The sequence below is a fragment of the Odontesthes bonariensis genome, chromosome 4 (genome assembly GCF_027942865.1).
Source record: "Odontesthes bonariensis isolate fOdoBon6 chromosome 4, fOdoBon6.hap1, whole genome shotgun sequence".
Classification (NCBI taxonomy): Eukaryota; Metazoa; Chordata; class Actinopteri; order Atheriniformes; family Atherinopsidae; genus Odontesthes; species Odontesthes bonariensis.
In genome coordinates, this window is record NC_134509.1 from 33,859,689 (window position 1) to 33,878,948 (window position 19,260).

At 40.7% G+C, this 19,260-nt stretch overlaps 1 pseudogene; it reads left to right on the forward strand.

The window, feature by feature from the left end:
- LOC142379012 (protein ELFN1-like) overlaps window positions 1–19,260 on the forward strand; it is a 162,883-nt pseudogene that overhangs the window by 42,061 nt on the left and 101,562 nt on the right.

The following is a 19,260-nucleotide window of genomic DNA, read 5'->3' on the forward strand; positions in this document are numbered from 1 at the left end:
AGTGGATTACTACAGAAAAACCCTCCAGACTAGAGGGCTTTTTAGAGTTTCTGCGGAAAGAAATCTAATTTCCTTTTCCCTGCATCCCTACTTTATCTTCTTATACACATTTATGTTTGTTTTAGTGTAAATTATTAGTGAAATCCATTTAAATAATCCATCCTGATCCCTCAGTCAGTGCAACCTCCATTTCAGGCTGTTTTCCCAACTGGATATCTGCGATCTTGAAAGAGATTTGAAATGCTAGAAAAAAAAATTTAAATTGCAAATAAGACTCTTCAGGATTCTGGAGTATGCGTGCAATGGAATAAAACATTTATGGCAAGTCTTACTTTTATCTCAAAGAGTATGGTTGAGGGACAAAAAAATGAGGGAAGGAAAGGGTAAATGTGGGGAGGGATGCTATTTGTGCTGAATTTACCCTTTTATGGTCCGATCAGAAAAGGGACAAATTGTTCCGGGGGCACAGATGCGAATTACAACTATGAAATCACTCAATGACTGGGTGACCTTACAGGCTGGAGGATAATAAAAAAAACAACATGTGCAGAAAAGAAACAAACAAACAAAAAAAGTTTTGAAACAAAAACAAATAAATTATTTATCGTAGAAATCCATTAACTTTTATGTGACTGACCAGCGCTTGACAGCACTTCGGTTGAGTTTTTTTTGCAATTTCATGCTGACAGGATTTATTTTAAAAGAATAGTGCTGTGTGGATGGGAAGTTGCATGTTCAGACCAAAAAGGGTTCTGACCCACCAAACCTTCTCTGTTCAATAACCGTGCTTCAGCAGCTAAATACTGCTTTTTGTCACGTGCCGATGGTGGAGGCGAGGAAGGAGGACCCAGGTGCAGACAAACACCGAGAGCCAGGAGGCAAAACTGAAACTGAGCTATTTATTTTAAGTAAAAGGCGCGGCAAAGCCGGAAATACATAGAACTTAAAACGTGGGAAAACAAAATCAAAATGCTTAGAAAATTTGCACGAAAGGGGGTAACGGTGAGCATCTGGCCATGAGTGAAGGAAACCGGAGAGAGACTGAGGAAACAAGTCAGGAAGTGACAGAAAACAAACATCAACATTGATAATACGCACGTCTTCATGTAGTTGTAATTAGACAACTGAAGGAATTGTACATCATTCAGTTAACTAACAATTACTTCTTTATTTTTTGAGGCTTCCTTTAAAAGATGGATTGTATAATGCTGCATATCCAGTTTATGGTAATTTGATACTAGTCTTCTGCAGACTTATAGGATAATGCCTCATTTCTGCATTTCCACTGTGGTTGAGTATGTCTTCGCAATGGTGTGATTCTTTTGCTGATAATAGAATCTTAATTGGTTGATTTGGGAGGATTAAGGTCATTGATTGGATGGAGCCCAGGGCTCACCTGCTGTTCCCCATGTCTAATTGGTCGGCTAAATAACATTTCAGTGAAATGCTGGGAGCTGCAGCAGGCGAGCGTTCACACACTCACACAAAAATGCACACAGCCAAGAGGAAAGGACCGAGACTGATAAAAAAAGACTAGCGGGAGATGAGAAACAGAGCAGGCGAGACCATACTTATTCACCCGAGTGTCTCAGCCTCTCTGGATGACAAAAACACTGTCATTCACAAAGCAGGGTAAAAATGTATGTGAGGGAGAAAGGTGCTCATAGTGCACGAGGTGGACATGTTTGGAAATAACAGTAACTAACCCGTGTGTGTGTGCGTGTGTGATGTGTGACAGCTACACGGGGATGATGAGCCGAATGCTTTAAAGACACTGGTGTCCTTGTAGCTATGTACTTTATATGAACGTACAGTAGTCTGCAAGATTTAAGTGTTGAATTCAGATGTAGAAAACAGGAAAAGATACAAATCTGGGCAAATATTCTTTTTGTGCAGCTCCATGTTTTTATATATAATGGCACATGTTCAACAGCCTTTTGTCACTGTTTTCCAGGAAAGAATTATACAAGTCTACCTACCTGGCTCATGAAAGCACTGAAATACTGCAGGCTATTAGAGGATTATCAAGGTGTCTGCTTGGTAGCTGTACCCTGTATGATTATTATGGGAAACCTTAATGGTTGTGAATTATCATTACAGGAGATAATACTCGCCTGCACACTGGGAGAGAAGCACATGAACAACATATTCACACTCACGTGCGTCAGACTTGGTCAAAAGAGGGGACTCAGATGCAAAGAGTTGGCGGAAGGGCAGACTTTATTATAATTCCAAAACAAAAATCACTCCAAGGGAGGCAACACAAACATCTATGAAACTAACTTGGACTTAGAAACTAAACTATGAAAATTCCAAACCAAAATCACTCGCAGTGAGGCTAAAGAACTGTGACTTTATCGAGACGAGGTCTATGGCTGCAAAGACGACACACTGGCACAAGACAAAGGGAGACGCAGACTATGAACACAGGGGGAAAGGGAACGGGTGGAAACAATTAGGAATCAGAGAAGACAATCAGGAAGGGCAAGTGACCTGAAACGAGAGGACAGTTACCTATCAAAATAAAACAGGAAATGACGAGACAAAAACACCAAAATAAAACAAGACCAACGTGCTGTGAAAAATCTGCATCTCTACATAAAGTGATCAGTAACAAGTTTAAAAACCACTTAGAGTTTGAACTGAATACAATTGATCATCTTGTTATGATGAAATATTTTGCAGGGAAACCTTGTCTCCTGGTTTCCGTGGAATTTTACCGTCTGATGCACACCTACAACATGTTTCAGTTCAAGTACATACCCTCAAAACAGTGGTAATTCCCAGCTGGCAGCAATCTCACACAGCAAGACATTGCACCCTGGTACACTGGGAAAACTGCTCACAAACAGCTTCGGAAACAGGAGAAAGAGTCGAAGACATTGACCTGCCCTCAAAACTCCATGGTTCCCAATCTGAAGGTGTGTGTCAGAAAAAGCCTGATCCACGGAGGCTCCACCCAGCAGCCTAATGGACCTTAAGGATCCTTAAGGACATTTGGAATCTGATGCCAGCAATGCATTTCAGAGAAGTTGAGAATCCGAGACAGAGCAAGAGCAGAGTGCCATAACATTTGTTGTGCAAACACACTTTTAACATCAGCATCTTTCTGTAGTTTTTATGTAGAAGCCTCGCTCCACTGTCTGTTTCCTTGAATGACTTGCTGCTATCAGTTGTGTGTTTTGCCTTTAAGTGATATTTTAGACTGGAACTACTACGGTGAGAAGACAATTCAACTTGGCAGTGTTTACAGATGACTTTGGTTCTGTCAACTCCGCCGTCTGGAAGAACTTTAAAATGAAAATGGCCGAGCAAAAGTTCCGTACCCTTCTCCATGTTTGGTGGATCCGCCGATTACTTTCTTTTCCGGTTCCACAGCAGACAGCAACAGACTTACAAAATCAAAGCCTGTGAGAAACAGACTTTTACAATAATAAAACCTGCGTTAATGCGTGATAAAATATTTATCGACGTTAAATAATTAACGAGTTAACGCGATAATAACGAGTTAACTCGCCCAGCCCTAAAAAAAAACCAAAGCAAAACCAAATAAATCTGTTTCAGACTGCCTTAAAACAGACATGATTCTGTAATTAAAACAAAGAGATGAGCACGGCTGAAAGCAGCTGTCAGATAACACAGCTAATCTCTGCACCCATTGCTGCAACTTAAACTTCCTCCTGCAAAAAACAGAAGATCCAGAGACTCTGCCGCCTTCTCTGGGCCTGATGATTTAAAAATGATTCTGAGTGGGAAACTGTCTTGTGGTCGGATAAATCAAAATTTGAAATCTTTTTGGAAATCATGGACACTTTGTCCTCGAGGCTAAATAAGAGAGGAGCCAACTGGCTTGTTATCAGCACACAGTTCAATAACCAGCATCCATGATGGTGGCGCATTTGTGCAGTTGTCCAGAAAACCAACACATCCGTCAAGGCGACACTAATGCAGATCTATAAGTACAGGTTTTGTAATAACATATGCTGTCATCCAGATCAGTTCAGCAAGAAAATGCACAACTATCTTAATGTAATACAACAGCATGGCTCCATGTTAAAGTCCAGGTGTTAAACTGGCCTGTTTGCACATCAGACCTGTCAACCTCTTTAAGAATTCTATGCATTATAAAAGAAACAAGCGCAAAAAATAAATAAATAAATAACAAAGGAGGCCCTATACTGTTGAGGAGCTGAGTCATAAATAAAGCCAGAATGGGATAAAACTACAGAGCTGGGGCCTCATGTACAAAGACTTGCGTGGATTTCCTACTGAAACATGGCACACGCTCAAACCCAAATGACCTCCAACGTCGGATGTATGAATCTGTGCGCACGCATCAATCCAAGCACATTTCCTTTGTACATCCCAATCTACGTGGAATTGAGCGCACATTTCGGAGCACCCGACTCCTCCATGTCCACGCCCCCTACTTAAATATGCAAATCATATTTAAATGAGCCCTGCACCTGTGATTCCCCTCTCTGTACGGTCAGAAAATAAAGAAAAAAGACTGAATAAGATGGGAAAAAAGAAGAACTTCACGGAAAGCGAGATGTCGGTGCTACTTTCTGAAGTGGAGGCCCACAAAAATGTGTTCTTTGACACGCTGTCCTCCGGCATAAGCAGCAAACGCAAGAGGAGTGGGTGGGAGAGCCTGTGCCAGGCTGTCAATGCTGTGGGGTCTGAGAAGCCTCACAAGCAAAGGTGAAGAAGTGGTCCGACATTAAGGTGGTGAAGCGGAGACTGGCTGCCCACCGCTGCAGTGTGGCCAAAACAGACGGGTGGGGGGGGTGACCGACTCTGTTTGAACAGAGAGTTGGGGCAACTATGGGTGACACTGCTCTCTCTGGGGTGGTGGGAGCACATGTGGGGGACTCTGATTACCCCCAAGCTAAATACCGATGTTTCTGTGTAACTCACAACAACGTGTTCATACAGTAACGTGCAGAAGTGCGCCGGGGAAAAGGTGAGGCTGATTAAGATATTTCACACTTTACGCACAGGGTTATTAACATTTGCCCACAGAGACGATCAGGGGCTTGTTAGAAAGATCTTAAACTGAAGTTTAACCAGCAAAAAACAGCAAGCAACTAACTTTAACCACCGACTATGATGCTGTGAAGACGGGATAGAAATTGGGGGCGCACATACTCAATACACGTCATGGGGAATAATATTAGGACAATTACACAATAAAGTTACTCACCAAGAAGCCAGCCATCACGCACAGTGCCACCTTGTAGTCTGCTCCCAACAGTGCTGTTACTCAGAATGTATGAATCGTGCGTTGAACCACGGCACCTCGGCACAATGTTGGTTAATTGCATTTACGCATCACATATGATCTGTACATCGATCAAATGAAAATGTTTCCTGTTAACATACAAATTCATCATGTGATTGCGCTTTTATTGTAATGCGTGTGCAATCGATAGCTCCGATTACAAAACCGTTTCTTGCTTCAATTTGAGCTTTAATGTTGGCCTGTTCAACTGCATTGTGGGAATTTGATATACGTGGCTGAGATGCGGATAATTCTGTCCCACACAGCTGGCATGGCTCGGGTCAGGGTCAGACTGGCACAGTCCCAATCGGTTGGCCAGCTGCCCCTGGAATGCCCCGGTTGGAACCCCAGTGTGCACATCACCTGTGAGCACAGGCAGCGCATGGCTCCTCGCTGTGTTGCGCTCCAACGCCGGCCGCAGCTCTGTTCCAGGAGGATTTCCCGCAAAATGGCTAATGAGTCGCCATCATGTGCCAGCAAATCCTCTCTGTCTAGTGAAAACACGCTCTCTTCGAATTGCACCATTTGCAAAGGACTAATTGTTTTCACATTTATTTATTATAACAGTTTCCCAACATCACCTTAGGTGTCGCCAAAGAATCAACAGCTGGAGAAAAGTGCGTACGCCAGCCCGGAAGTTGGCGTGAGGCACCGCACATTTCCACAGTCATGTCACTCTTGATACATCTGATCGTTGACGTGAAAAGCTGCGTACGCCACTATTTTGTGCGTACGCACCCTTTGTACATGAGGCCCCTGGTCTTTTGGCCCAAAACCCAGAGTTGAAAGGTTGAAATTTGCAACACAGTGGTAAACATGCCCCTTTCCAAACAACAGAATTCTTCTTTGAATACAGATGACAATTTCAGTAATCACCAGTTTGAACAATACCCAGAAGTGTGTAGCTTAGACTGTGGAAGACCTTTGCAGCTCCGAAGAGCAAAAATTCAGCTCCATAAACGTTTCACCTCTTTCTGTTCTCTGGCCTGTGGTGATTGAAACACATCTTAATTCCTGCACACCGATAGCTGCTATTAGTTCATTAATTGATTGACTAATAATTGGTTTCAACAAAGCCTTATTCACACACACACACACACACACACACACACACACACACACACACACACACACACACACACACACACACACACACACACACACACACACACACATAACATGCACAGATATTAAACTACCAGGTCTCAACCTTTTGCCCAATGGTTGTGCGATACTAAACAGGGTGAGAGCGCAAGCCTGAGTCAGCTCTTCAGCTCGAGCTGTTTACACACACATGCACACACACACACACACACACACACACACCAGTGTATGCATATACTTTGTGTGACTGCCACTGTAAAACCACAATTTGCTTTCACATAATGCAGTTTTGCTCAGAGGATGGTTCGTACAACCAGACGGATCTCCTCTCCCAACACACACTCAGACACACTTTGTCTTCCAGAATTTTAGGAGCACATTTATTGCACAAGATGAGCCGCTAAATTTTTAAATGGTTTGAAATAGAGCCAGCAGAGGTACGGCAGTGAGTGTGTGAAAAGATGCTGAATATGTGTATGTATAACTAAAAACCCTTACACACATCTGTTCACCTCTGCAGCGGATGGTGGCTTGCTGTGCATGAACACACGCTGCAGTCCGGCGATTTTGGACATACATGCCGCTTCTCTTTCTTTCTTTTTTTACCGAGTGAGCTGTGTCTACCAGTCCTGCTTCAGTCTGGTTTCATAATGTCCCGAATGTCCTTTGAAATAAAAAATTCAGCACATTTTTTATTTAGACATGGAAACCCCCGTTTTACTCCAGGGCAAAGGTGTTAAGGTAACGAAGCCCACACCTTTAACGTTCTTTCGTTGCAGTACTCTCAGATTGATGTCCTATTACAACATGGCTCACAGAAAAAAAGGCAAAAAAAAAATCTGTGCTTCAGGATTTGTAAACGTACCTTTTTATATATATTTTGAACAAGTCTGGAGTATTGGTGGCGTTTTATTAGTGAATTGTTTAATTTCATTGCTTTTCCTATTCTCTTATTTGTATCTGTTGTTGAGCACAAGATATTTTTTATGGAGTGGGAAACTTTACTTCACTTTACTCCAAGGTTTCCCACGTATTTGAGTTTTCAACAATTCCGCCGAACTTGAATTAAACAAAATTTTAAAATAGAAATTGTTCTAAACAAAATAGCACTTCTTCCTCATCATGGACACAATGCTAATTAACAACTCGATTTCTAATTTCATGCATGTGTAAGAAGCTCCCAAATAGCAACAACACGACGGCTTTGTAGATGTTGCTGCTTTACATGCAATGAAGATGATCTACAATCTGCCGTAGCTCCATATATAATTTGAAATCATAAAATATTAGCAGTTCACTTTTTTTTTATTAAAAAGGAAACTCATGGAAATAGTCAAAAACTACTTTTGATTAACGATTTTTTTTTATTTTCAAATGGAACAAATCTTGTATTGAGTTAAAGATGAATGAAACTACGTAAAAAAAAAAAAGATTAACACGAATAAAGAGGTTTTTCATTTGAAAGCAGTGCTGGCATCTGATTCCAAATTCAGCCACTGCATGCACCTGGTGGTGGTTTTCACCTGTGTTTTTATCTGGACGGAATAACAAGGAAAGGCTGAAGGAAATACTAGAATCATGCCTTTAGGGCTAATTGGATTTTTTTCCTTTTGGAGACATGAAGTAAATAGTCGCACAGCCAGATGAACCACCTCACACCAGCCGTCCTATTCTTAGAAAATTAATTGATTCAACCAGTTTCAACATCTGCGTATGAATCAACAAATACAAATGTTTTTCAAAACACTCTCTTCACCAGACTTGGTACAAAAATACGAGTTCCTCATTTAAATGCCCGCTACAGCAAACCGGATCAATCCACTTTACATTTTCAGATGACAGACGTTTGCAAATGTGTGCCTCTGAAGACGAGATGCGCAGTTGTGCATGCTCACAGTTATGAGACAGCCCAGCTTGTACATTAAGATGAAAAATGAACCGAATTCAGAATCACTGATGTGGTATGTGGGCTGCTCAAAAATCCACATGATGTGTGAAACTTTAGCCCGGGGTTTAAATCAAAGTCCTCTTTATAATGCTAATCATACTCAAAAGGCCTGCGCAGAACACGGCCGTATATTTCACCCTCTCTCAAACTTACCGTCTTCTTCCATCATCTGTACAGTGTATCATCTCTCCCCTGTGAGGCCCACTGGTTGTTAAAAAAAAACATGTTTGAAGTACTTACGCAAGGTAAACAAAGCAGTGATGCAGAGTAAAGCTGGATGTTGCCCTGTCATCAGTAGTTGCCTTGACATCCGTAGATGCCCAGCCACTGAACCAAAGGTTTCTTGTGCAACATGGGGTATTCGTGTTGTCTCCTCTGATTTTATGATGTTCCCGACCATCTAGCAATTTATATCACAGCAAAAGCAAAAAGTCAGAAAAGAAACAGAATGCAATATTGATATTTTCCAAATTAGGTTATGCGAAATAAGGTATGATTCATCAACTTATCTTGACCTTTTGTCGTGATTGCTTTAGATAAAAGACAGACCAGATGTTTGTGAGCGTGCATTTAATGTGTGCTTGTGTGACAGCTCAGTGTCAGACAGACTCCAAAGCCTCTTTACGCTGTTTCCCTCCCCTTTTCCCTCTCTGTCTATCTGTGTTCACTCTCAGTTGAGTCATGCAACATGCTGTCTGCTTAAATTTAAACACCTTCCGTCTGTGTGGATATCATTTTTTCAGTAACTGCTCTGCATAGAATGAATTCACACCCATGGCATTATTTCCATGAACTTGGTGTGATTGTGCCTCTGAAATTTGCTTTGCATTCATAACAGAAAAGGTGCACTGTGTGTGGAATAAAAATGTTGCTCATACCGTTTCTTTGTGGTCATTAAGACACGATATCATGTAGTATAATTATGTGATAAATGTCACTTTCTTACAAACTATTGTAAGAAACTGAAAGCAGTGACACCTGACTGTATTGTACTGTACTGGACATGCCGGCATTGCCATAACCACAAATACCATTTCTGTCTTTTTTGACTACAGGAAAACATCCATCAGGACATATTTCCGAGGGCTCACTGGGGTTTGTGAGGTAGGATATGCTTTTGAACCAATTTTAGCCATGAAGCATAAAATGTTCCCTTAGTGAAATGTGACCGGTTGCTGGAGGAGCTGCAGGGTTGAAGGTTGTATCTTAAAATAAACAAATAATAAATAAATGTTTCATCCAAAATCACTTTTAATCAAAAGCAATCTTGAGTTATCAAAGCAGGAAAAGCGTTGATGCTATTTGTAGCTTCAACGGTGCACTTTGTAAAGTTTGAAATCTGTTTAAAACGTTTAGTAATCAAGAACAAAAGGCAAAGACAGCTTCTAACTGTCCAGTCCCACCAGAAACTGTGAAACATGAACACGTGGCCCACGTCCAATAAGTAGTAGATAGCAACATATTGGCAGGCGGTCGCTTTGTGTAGGGAAGTGTGGCATCACTAGACAGGAACCATGACCAATGAGCATTAAAACTGCATATTCTATGACAATGTGGTGAGTCTACTTTGAGTTTTCTAACCCCAACTGTATGTTTCTAGCATCTAAAAGTAACCATGTAGTTTAATTCTTATCCTAAACATGTGCTTTTAATTCCTAACCCTAACAATTAGTGGGTAGGAGTGAAGTACAGTTTAAAAGTGAAATCTGAACCACTGATCCCTCGTTTGAAGTTTCTGGGGTTTAACCTGCCCATAACGCCTCCTTTCCCCTACAACAGTTGACGTAATTACAACACAAATGTCAACATTGTCACATCACGTAGTGATAGTTATTGTACTCCTGTAAAACTACTGTAAAAACCTGAATGCTTTGTGCATGGAAGCAGGCATTGTATGATTCAGTACATCCAAAAATTAAAGTACAAAGCTACATTTCATACTCTTAATGAAGGTAATTTATTTATTTTTTTCTCTTAAAGATTATCTGAACAAACAAAAAAAGACAAGGCAACATTCCAGCCTTATGCAACCTCTTGTGTTATCTGTTAAAATGCGCGTGCAATCCATACAGCACCCAGAAAATGTCCACAGCTTGAGCAGTGACTTACAGTTGATGGTTAGATATTCCCCACATAGGTTTTTCTGACGTGCACATGGCTCAAGGACACCTGCAGATGTCGAAAAGGTTAATTACAGATTTCTTCAAAGTGAGATGGAGGAAAAAGGCACCTTTTTACGTTCCCATCAACTCTTTGTTGTGTCTCCACCAATGAGTCATCAGAGCCTCACAGTGTCTGTGTGAAGTTTGTCTCATGGATCATTGAACAGTTTGTAGAAGTAGAAGAGTGAAAAATCCCAAAGTACAGAGGCAGTTTAAAAGTAAAATCTGAACCACTGATCCCTCGTTTGAAGTTTCTGGGGTTTAACCTGCCCATAACGCCTCCTTTCCCCTACAACAGTTGACGTAATTACATCACAAGTGTCAACATTGTCACATCACGTAGTGATAGTTATTGTACAGTGTTTGAGCCTTTATTGTAATATTGTCAGATATTTTTTGTGGAACAACGTAAATATTCAACATCTGTCATGAGACCGCATTGGCTAAATGTGAAAGACGTTTAATGTTTTTAGATAAATTTGCTTAGGAAGTTGCATGCTTGAGAAGTGATACAAACTCACCGGAGTTCAGTGCTTCCGCAGTTCAACGTACAAGAAAGTATAGCTTCCCAGAATTTTTTTTACTTAAATCTTTGATACTGTTCTACGATCAGTCATGTTGAAGGATACAGCACAACAATTTCTGAAGCTTTTGGTAAGTGACCTTTGATGGCTTGGTAAAGAGTTGGCTGGTTTGGGTTTGTTTGTATCTTTAGCATGAACCACTGCTCGGGACATTCCTTTCTTCAACCAGCTGCTATCAGTGCATCCAACTGACGGTCTGGTCCTGGGCTGCAGCAAACAGAGATCATATAAATGATCCAGCAGGTCATAATGCAATTGTTGGATCATTTCTATAATTTTTTAAAAATTTACACTGCCTTCTGTTATGGTTTTAGAGAGCATTAAACCACAAATAAACACACTATGAATTTGGCTTCAGTACATAAGGGCAAAACAATAAAAACAAGGATTTCTCCACAAATTGCAGCCATTAACAGTGTTTCAGTTCTTCTTAAGCACCCTAGTAACCCATGTGTGCCAAAACGACTGTTTTTAAAAAGACTTGTTTCATGTGGTGAATGCCGTTTAAAATGCAAACATGGTGAAATTGCAACTTCCAATTGCCTTGCTGCTTTAAATGGTCCCCCTCAGCTGCCGAAACCAGAGATGGGGACTCGAGTCACTGTGACTTGGACTCGAGTCGACTTGAGTTGCTGTTTTGATGACTTGTGACTTGACTTGACAAAAAAATAAAAGACTTCAGACTTGGAAGTTAAAGACTCAGAACTTGACTTGACTTGAGACAAGATGACTTGAATTATTTGAGTGTTATTCAGTTTATGTTTTCAGTTTGAATATAAAATTGATAAATTAATTTAAAAAACAATATCGATTACCTGGTAGGAGCGCAGGCTGAGAATGGCGTCATGATTGGATTGCTACCCTGTCAATCAGTCATGCCCTCTCGTACCTTATGTGTTTATTGGAGAGACCCGCCCTCTCATATCAGATATGCATCAACATGTCAGCGGGAGGGATACCGAGAGTCGTTGTCTTCGGCTTTCATAATTTCAACATTTACAGCAAAAGACAGAAGTGTACAGCGCGGCTACTTTTTCCGGCTCCATGCCGAAAATGTCCAGCACCGCAGCACGCTGTACACTCCTCGCCTCATCCTAGATGTGTAATGTGTTCACAGCCCAAGTATCGAGAACCTGCTTTCTCAAAAAAAAAATCCAGGAGTTCATTAGACACCTTGAATTTCTCCCAAGAGCTGCTGTCCCGTGCCGAGCAGCTCCAGAGTTTACCGGCCAGCTCCCAGAGCGCCTCAAAGTCCGCCGCGTCCATGTTTGGTCGGATAAAAAACACTTAGCTTGGTTAGGCATGAAGACGTGGCGTGAATGTGCAAGGATCTGACCCCGTGCATGGGGAAATCTGGAAACTAAATACTGTGGAGGGTGATTGGTGAGTGCAGCTGATGGGGAAAACACAGGTGAGGGAAGTGAAGCTGATGGCAGGGCAGTAGAAAGACTGAGGTGGCATAGCAGGGGCGGATTGGCCGTCTTGACTTCTGGGACTTATCCCGCCGGGCCGGCCGGCCTAAACATAATGTCAACGGCCCTTGTAAGCCGACTGGCAGCCCGTAGTACTTAGTACTGATTCTAGCATGTCAAATGGCTCCCTCTGACTTCTACGATCACGTATGCAACCAGTCAGTATATATACCCTGTACCAGACGCCATTACTGCAGTGACGGTGGCTTAAAGTAAAATTGTCACACCCTCTCTCTGATGATGATTTTTTATGTGTCAGTATTATTCCCTTTTTTGATATTCAAGCGTTATTGAACATTTGTGGTCACAATTAATTACGCACTAAAACATAGTGCCCAAGTGCGCCATCTGAGATTCAGCCCTAGTCTACTCAAGTGATGGCAAGCATCTAGGTCTGTTTCTGGCAAGTCCTACTCCTGCAGTTCTGGAGTCAAGTGCAACATGGAAGGCAAACGAAAAGAAAAAGGAGGTGCTGAAAAAGCCAGGATTAAAAAGAAGAAAAAGTTGGAGGAGGAGGCATCTAAGTGCTCAAAAATTACGGATTTATTCCACAATCCACGCCGGCAAAGTACAGGTAAATGACATTGTTGTATTGACATTGGCGTGTGCTAGTCAGGTTAGCACACAAGCTAGTTTAATTGTGTGTATTTAACATGATGTGTTAGGACCTAAATACTCAATGACACTTGGATTTGCGCATTTGTTTGTTGGTATGAATTAGCTATGTTCAATTTCCTCTATAATGTTAGCATTGCCACTACTACCAGAAAGTCAAATAAGCAAAGTTATGAAAACAGCGTCGTGTCACCAGAGGAGGAAAATTGGCTAGCAACAGAGCACGAAAATTGGCTAGCAGATGAAGGCAAGCAAGCAAGGTTCATGCAGGCTAATGGTTTAAAATATTTTTTTTCAAAAATGCATTTTCACTTGTTATATCCGAATTGAGCTATTTGAATATTGAATGGTTTCAGGAGAGTTGTTTTGATCGAAATGGGCTACATATGGAACGAAAATGTATTGCTGCAACTCAATGTTTCAATCTCCAGTTCTCCATTTGAAAGACATGTTCTGTTAGTCATGCCGTTACGTAAGCACGAGCACAGCTGCTAGAAAGTCAATTGATGGAAATAGCGTCCAAAGCCCTCAATAGCAGAAGCATTGTAATGTGTACTATACCCATCCCCACACCAGTGTACCCATGTCACATGAGATATATGTGCAGACAATAGAGTAATTAGTTAGACTAGACTGAAGAAAATAAAACACGGAATAAAACAATATATCGCAGGCAGAGTAAGTACGTGGCTGGCAGCAGCAGCATTCACTTCTTCTTCTCCTCCCAGGTTCCCGTACCGCCCATATGCCCCCAGTATGCCACCTAGTGGCGCCGCACAGAATACAACAAAAGGCTTTTATACGCTTTTAAATCTGCACTAGCATTAGGAGGTGTAGGCCACCAAAACAATTACAATAGATTTTTTTTTGGTATGAGGCCGGCAAGGGAAAAATTGTCCCGGTGGAAAAATACTTCCCAATCCGCCCCTGTGGCATAGCATGGCAAAAACTAAAAACAAGACCTGAACCTAAAACTTAACAAAACTAAGACATGAAAAACTAAAACATGGTAAAACTAAGAACTTAAACAGAAACTAAAAACGTGGCAAAAACCCACAGACATGAAATTTTTCTAAGAACAATAAGCAAATAATCTGTTTTTTGTTGTGTGTTTAGATCTCTGGTGTCTCAAGATGATACAGCTCAAACATACAGATGTTTCTGATGCTCTATACTGTAGTATGTTTTTTCTTTCAGATGATTTTTATGTTTGCCTTTTTTCTTGTTAGGCAACTAAAATACTAAACTAGTGGCAGAAGTGAGGCAGAAGTGGCCCTGTATAGATTGAAAGCCATCAATAAATAATTTTATGAAGTCATTTCTGTTTTGTTTGATTCCATTATGTATTTTACTGATGACCAGTAATTACAATGCAAATCCAAATTATTGTCATATTTTTAAAACAGGTTGGACACATTGGACAATGATGTTTACTGAAAGTTACTTATATCTTGTCTTTTCACTTTATTAAGATCAGATTCTGCGGGTAAAATTGCAATAATTAGGGGACTTGACTTGACCTATTACAGGACTTGACTTGACTTAACTTGCCCAAGAAAAAAATTACTTGGGACTTACTTGAGACTTGAAAGCTAAGACTTGATACTTATTTGAGACTTGCACATGTGTGACTTGGTCCCATCTCTGGCCCAAAACACTTGTCCATGCCTTCATCACCTCCAGACTCGAATACTGCAATAGCATCCTGTATGGCCTCCCCTCCTCTGCTCTTCAAAAACTGCAATATGTTCAAAACTCGGCCGCCCGACTGCTCACTCACTCCCCCTCCAGAGAACGCATCACTCCCATCCTTCATCAACTTCACTGGCTTCCAATAAAACAGCGAATCAACTTCAAGATCCTTCTCATCACCTACAAAGCCCTCAACAACCTTGCACCTCCATACCTTGCAAACCTCCTCCACCGCTACTCCCCCACTCGACGTCTCCGCTCCTCTGATGCCAACCTCCTCACTCCCGTCACCAAGACCAAGTACCGCACCCTTGGGGACAGAGCCTTCTCCATCGCCGCCCCTACCCTTTGGAACTCCCTGCCCCCCGCCATCCAGAACTCCGATACACTCCTCTCATTCAAAAGCCAGCTCAAAACCCACCTGTTCAAAATCACCTACAACACCTGATAAAATTTTCCTATCCCTGCCATCTCGCCCCCCCCCCATGTGTCTGTAACAGTGTATTTTGTTCTGTTGTCTTTTTGTTTATAATGTCTCGTTTTGTCTCTGCTTTCTGTTTGTTCCTTATGTAAAGCATCTTTGAGCATTTGGAAAAGTGCTATATAAAACTTATATATTATCATTATTATTATTATTAATTATCTCTGTCGTCGTCAACAGGTGGTTTTATGATGGAAGCGCATTCAATTATGTTTTCAGCTGAGTAATGTTTGATTGAAAAGTGTAATTTATCAGTTATCAGTAATCACCAGCTGCTACTTGTGTAGGTTGTTTGCCTTTTATGGCCTGAGAGGAAAAAGGCGATTGCTTTTAACTCGCACCTTTAAAACTGCGGCGTGGATTTGTGGCTCTGTAGGCATCGCAGAAGCAAAACTTTGAAAACCAGAAATTTTCACACACATCTCAGCTTCGAGTCATTGGTATTGACGGAAACATCTGCAGATATTGGAGGATCACTTTGTGCAGTAGTAAAATCTTACTTAGAGGGCATCAGCAGCTACATAATTTTACAATTATACTGCTGCGGAGGGAAATGAAAATCCATTGCACTAATATCAGGGATCATATTCTGAATCAGACTGTTTTTCTGCTTTTTCGGCCTGCTGTACTCCCCGAGCACTGCCAAAACAAACGAGTCCCCGTTGTTTTATGCGTTGAAACAAACTCTGAAATATTAGTATGATTAGGCGCACTGACATATTCGGGAGAGACGTGAAGAGATCAGGATGAGAACCCAAGAACATGAGCACAAACACTCAAGGGAGTGTAGCCCATTTTTTCTGTGCTTTCAAGTCCCACCTGAGATGATCAAAGAGCAACAGGTGAAGTCTTAAACTGAAAGTGGCCTTTTAATAAGCAGCTAAATAAGAGCAGCAACCAGCTTAGCACACATTACATCCCAGAAGGGATAACTTAATCACCTGAATACCTGGTTAATATTTTCTCTCTCTCTCTCTCTCTCTCTCTCTCTCTCTCTCTCTCTCTCTCTCTATATATATATATATATAGATAATAGTCACCTCTTAAACCCAAAAATCCAAAATTATAATGGTAGCAGACAGGGTAAGCACACAGCACACATCCAACAAAACTACTTATTGTACACAATGCAGCACGGCCCCAAATTTCCGAGGTGAAAGACCTACATTTGGGCTGCACCATCACACCCTTCTTTTCTACATCCGGATGTGGACTTCTGCCTTTTTTCTTTCTGTCGAGAGAAAGAAACTTGACAGTCATGACATGTGGGCAAAGGCCAATGAAAATTTGACAAGTAGGCTGTGATACAAAAGTCATGAATAGGACACTCAGCGTACTCATTGGACAGGAAAGGTTACACACTGTCAAACATGTATCTGAGATGGTAAAATGCAGTTCCAGTGATGCTTTTTGTCCAAATTAAAAACAATACAAAGGTTGTTTTCAGTATGCTTTGTGTTTATAACTATCTAGATAATCTGTTTAATGGTGTAATTATTGAATTGTTTGACAAGTGTGCAATGTTTGTAGAACTATAATAAGGTAAGGACCAATATGGCTTCAATCTTACGGTTTCCAGCCATAACCAGTGTTAATTTATAAGGTCACTTGGTTGTTATTGATCATTAAGAAGCACTTTCCATAAAGTCGGGGGGATTTTACAAGTAATATACACAGCCATTAAGTCATAGTGAGCAATGAGACCTGAAAACTCATGAATATGATTAAAAGATTACATATTTTTTTTTATATTTTCAATTCAAGGAACTTTTTTTGTTTTGAACTGAATTTGTTTGGAGCATCAGTCTGTGTACAAACTCAGAAATACACCATATACAACACTTACGTCACATATGAACAGTCGACAGTGATAAATGAGAAAACCTCACGGAGCATAATAAATGCATGATGAAAAAAACACAAAAATAATGAGTTTTAGCCAAAAAGAAAAGAATAATGAAGGCTACACAAATGATGGAAGATCATGTACGTATACCCAACTGATTATTTGGGGACCAAGAAAGACAAAGCGGGTTTGATTCTTTTATCAAGGTAATGTCCATATTAATATGAATTTTAAATGTTTAAATGTTATGTTGTCAAAGTAACATTTAAGATATAAAACACTGATGTATGATACTGTTTGAATATCAACATCTAAAACCTAAAGTTTTGCACCTTGTTTACTTGTTTATGATCTAAACCCCCTCAGGAGAGGATATAATAAAACTGTACAATATATATATATATATATATATATATATATATATATATATATATATATATACAAAAACAAAGCTTTTGTATTAATCTAGTGTTTTTTTTTATCACGGGCTTACAAAAAGGTAATTAACTGCATGCTGGAGCTTTCTCTGTAGCAGAGCAATCTGCAGCGGGGCTGCTGGGGAACACGATGGCAAGGAACAGGTGGTATTAAATGCCTTTTATTTACAAAATGAGGATTTCGGTGATGGGGGAGCTCAGCTGGTGAAAAGGGTAAAAACCTGAATGCTTTGTGCATGGAAGCAGGCATTGTATGATTCAGTACATGCAAAAATCAAAGTACGGCTACAATTCATACTCTTAATGAAGGTAATTTCTTTCTTTTTTTTCTCTCTCTTAAAGATTATCTGAAAAAAACAAAAAAAGACAAGGCAACCTTCCAACCTTATGCAACCTCTTATGTTATCTGTTAAAATGGGCGTGCAAACCATCCAGCACCCAGAAAATGTCCGCAGCTTGAGCAGTGACTTACAGTTAGATGTTCCCCACATAGGTTTTTCTGACGTGCACAGGGCTCAAGGACACCTGCAGATGTCGAAAAGACTAATTACAGATTTCTTCAAAGTGAGATGAAGGAAAAAGGCACCTTTTTACGTTCCTATCTACTCTTTGTTGTGTCTCCACCAGTGTTACGAGTCATCAGAGCCTCACAGTGTCTATGTGAAGTTTGTCTCCTGGATCAGTGAACAGTGTGCGCCTGTCTCACTGTTTCTTTCACATACAGTCATACACCAGCCTGCTTCCACCATTAGAGAAGCAGCATGTCAGAGGATATTGTAGCCCTCATGGGTGTATCTGTATGTGTGTTTATGTGTTGTGCTTTTAGAGTTAAGAATTTAGCCACGAGTCCTGTCAAAACCTTGAGTGTACGCACAGAGAGGCAACTTTGCAGAGGACGCTTTGGAGCAAAAAGACAAGACAAACAAGGCGTGAAACAGAAAAAAACATTATGCAGTACAACTGTTTGCTGTGTGGATCCTTTGTGCTTTTGTGGATCCTTTGTGTTCTGCCCTTATTTAGGCTCATTTACAGTATACAGATGAGTTAGAAATGCTGTGTATGTGGTTGAGGGGGTTAGTTTGACACATGGGAAAGACGGAAAGAAGAAGCAGAGCAGCTTCATGCATACAATAATCTAATTTCCACTCCCCCGTTCCTGTTCTTCTCCCCTCCACCCATTCCTTCCTCCTCCTGTCTATACTCTTCTCTTTACTGTCCTACTTGCTTATCCAGTTTCGAGCACTTTAAATTCAACTTAACAACACTTTTTATTGTCTGCTGCATCACTCCTCTCCTCCCCCCTATCATTTAATTTCCGTTTGATTGCTCATCTTCGCCGGTACAAATAAGACACAGTAGAAACAATTGGCTTCCTTTATCTTATTCTCGTTATTACTCAATCGAACATGTGCATGTGTGAATGTGTTGTTGTTTGTGCAGTTTGCATCAGAAAGAGAAAGCAATGAAAACAATACAGAGGCTGTAATAACTATGGAGTTGTTGTTCTCTGCAGCACACTGCCGCAATGCTTTAATTAATGTCTAAATATAGAGCCTTAAAGAAAGGCTCTGAGCCTGATTTGAAGAAATACGCGCCAATTTCCTGTAGGCATATAGCTTGATTAAAAATTTTATT